The sequence below is a fragment of the Orycteropus afer genome, unplaced genomic scaffold (genome assembly GCF_000298275.1).
Source record: "Orycteropus afer afer isolate SDZICR_OR568_19922 unplaced genomic scaffold, OryAfe1.0 scaffold00039, whole genome shotgun sequence".
Lineage (NCBI taxonomy): Eukaryota > Metazoa > Chordata > Mammalia > Tubulidentata > Orycteropodidae > Orycteropus > Orycteropus afer.
The window spans coordinates 3,219,157-3,222,812 of NW_006921626.1; positions in this window are offsets into that span (position 1 = coordinate 3,219,157).

Sequence of the window (3,656 nt, forward strand, 5' to 3'; positions counted from 1 at the left end):
ATAGACCTCATATTGCCACAGAATTTGATATTTCAAAATAACCTGGAAACTTTCCAATTAAAGTCCCTTGTAAACCAAAGAAAACAAGCTGTGGGCCAGATTTGGGGGCTGCAAACCACCAGGAAGTCTTGGATTCTTGTGGAAGAGATGGAACATTGAGAGTGGCTAATTCCAACATACAAACTAGGTGTAATCTTGATAATAAAAATATTTTTGTAACTATAAAAATTACAACTGTGAACATATTTGACAGGGAGAAAAAAAAGTTTATTCATTTTATTTTTTTAATTTATACTTTTAACATTTATATTTGCTACTATATATTGATTTTTTTTAACTTCCTGTTTTAACATGTAGGTGAATGGTAAGACTTATGGGAACAAAAATTCAAAATCAAAAAATTCTTTCCATTAATTTTTCTCTCCTGCTGTTTTTTGGGAAAAATTAATTTTCCTAAAAGCACACATTTACAAGCTTTCACAATACCGAAGTCTATAACTACACACTTGAACTCTGTAGGAAGAAACACATATTCCTTGGTACAACGTGCAAAGCCTTCAAAATTTGCCTCATCTTGCCTGTTAGCCTCACCTCCTGCTATTTCATATGCTACCCTGATAATCCTACCAAACTGATTTCCTCTAAAAACATTTCACGCCTTTTCAGAACATTTTATTTCTCTTTGTCCCAGTTCTTCTCTTCTTCATTTTTTAAAGCTCTTATGCATTCTTTGAAACCTAGTTTACCAGGTTTCAAACTGAGGTTACCACACTCAATGTTACCAGTTGCTATTGAGTCAACTCTGACTCATGGTGACCCCACGTTCAAACTGTGCTCCGTAGGATTTTCAGTGGCTGTTTTTTCAGAAATAGATCTCCAGGCCTTTCTTCTAAGGTGCCTCAGGGTGGCCTTGAACCTCCAACCCTTTTGTTAGCTGGCAAGTGTGTTAACTGTTTGCACCAGGGATACCCATTTACATGTTACCTTCCCTATAATGCTTCCAACCAGCCTTGAGGCATGGTGGATTGCCCAGTCCCCAACATGTACTTTCAAAGCTCTAAGCCCATATCTCTAGTTTGACATTTTTTATATTGTTTAGGTTATCATAATCTGTTTACACATCTTTCAACACTGGGAATCTATCCAAAGCTGTGCTCTGTCTCTATCAGACCGCAAAATGTTGAAAACACCTAATAACCAGACTGGAAGCTGTTAAGATGGATTGCTGTGTGTTTCATACATTGCCCAGAGCCTAGTATAATGTCAAACTCATAGTAAATATCAAAAATCCCTAATTCACTGCCACTGAGTCATTTCTGACTCATAGTGACCCCCATTGGGTTTCTGAGGCTATAAATCTTTACTCCCAGCCTTTGACCCCTGCTTTCCAGCCCAGAATGAAATTGCCTTCCTCCTTTTTCTCTTTAACAAAATGTTTCTTCTCAATCAGGTCTCAATTTCTCTGTCCCACTGGGGCCCCCTCATCCAGTGGGCTCCTGTAGCCACCTGCCCTTCCCATCTCTAGCCCTTCTCTCCATATAATGCAACTGCCTCTTTACTGATATTGAAATTGACTCAGCAGCACCTGACAGCAACAACCATAGTAATCTACTGGTTCTCTGAGATCTGAGACTCTGTCTTTCTTAATCACTTGTTGTTAGCTGCCTCTGACTTAGCTTCTGACTTATGGCAACCTGATGCACAGCAGAACTAAACACTGCTCAGTCTTGCACCATCCCCATCATTGGCTGAGATCAGATCATTTTGACCCACAGGGTTTTCATTGACTGATTTTCAGAAGTAGATCCCAGGTCTTTCTTTCTAGTCCATCTTAGTCTGAAAGCTTCACTGAAAGCTGTTCAGCATCATAGCGACACTCAATCCTCCACTGACCAGTGGCTGTGGGTGTGCATGTGGTGCATTGGTAGAGAATCAAACACTGGTCTCCCAACCAGAAGGTGAGAATTCTACCACTGAACCACCAATGCCTCTATCAATCACTGTTAAACACTAAATACCAGCACCTAGCCAATCTACTTGCATAGTGATACTGCCTCGGAAACCCAAGGAGGGGTCGCTATGAGTCGGGTCTGACTCGACGACACATAACAACAACAACAACAGCAGCACATAGCCAGACTTGAATGAAGTTGCTCACCACTGAACAACAACAACAACAAAAACCAAACTCACTGCTGTCGAGTCATTTCAGAATCATAGTGACCCCTCCCTGGGTTTCCAAGGCGGTAGGTGGTACCTCTATGGAAGTAGATTGCCCAATCTTCTGAGGAGTGACTGGTAGGTTTGAACTGCCAGCCTTCTGGTTAGCAGTCAAATGCCGTAGGCGTTACACTACCAGAGCCACTGTAATTTACTCTCCATAAGGCCTGCTAGGCTTTCAGCCATGGAAGTTCTGTGACTCAAGGATGGGTCCTGACCACAAATCTCCAACTCCAGGATAACCTGAATATGTGTCTCCACCTTCAGTCTGAAGGAGGCACATGACTAACCCACCTGTAACTACCTTTAATCTGCTTTGTTCTCCTGGTGCAATTGTGGTAGGAGAGACAGTAATGGTTACATTGGCGCATGAGTTCCTGAGTATGTCAAGAGATTTCTCATTATGAAAGAATAAAATGGTGTGGAGGTTTTAATCATTAGTTTCTTGTGAATCTTATTAGCAAAAGTTAGTATACCAGAACCCAGAGAACTCTTGGACACTGATAAGTTAGACTTCTCACCATAAAAGGCTGAGAATCAGACTCTGAACAATGTTGAATTTGTCATGATCACTGGCTCTCAGTGGGGACATTTTAGTGGACATCTAACCTTCTCCTCAGGGATGGGTCCTGACATAAGCCAGCTCTGGGAGTAATGGAAGGTGGGAGTTTGTGTGTGTGTAGGCAGAACAAGGTAAGCCAGCCCTGGGAGCAGCAGAAGGCAGGTGTATGTGCCCTGGGAGCAGGCCGGGTAAGTGATCAGGGCAGAGGAGACCGGGAAATGAGCAGAGCAGTTTGGAACAACTAAACGAGACAAACTTGTCTGCCAGTTTCTTGTACTGTGGTGACTTGAGTGCTGCTATGAGACTGGAGGCTATGCCACCATTGTTTCAAATGCTAGCAGGGTTACCCATGGTGGACAGGTTTCAGCAGAGCTTCCAGACTAAGACAGACTCAGAAGAAATAAGCGGTCATCTACCTCTCAAGGATTTGGCCAGTGAAAACCTCACGAGTGGCATAAGTCTGAAATTTGCTCTGGAGTGGAGAGCAGCTAAAGCAAATGGAAGAAATGACAAAATAAAAGAGCTGAACAGAAGATTTTAAAGAGCAGCTTGAGCAGACAAAGACAATTACTATAATGAAATGTGCAAAGACATGGATTTAGAAAACCAAAAGGGAAGAACACACCCAGCATTTCTCAACCTGAAAGAACTGAGGAAAAAAATTAAGCCTCAATTTGCAATATTGAAAGATTCTATGGGAAAAATATTGAATCTTGCAGAAAGCATCAAAAGAAGATGGAAGGAATACACAGAGTCATTGTACCAAAAAGAACTGGTAGATCTTCATCCATTTCAGGAGGTGGCATATGATCAAGAACCAATGGTATTGAAGGAAGAAGTTGAAGCTGTACTGAAGGAATTGGTGAAGAACAAG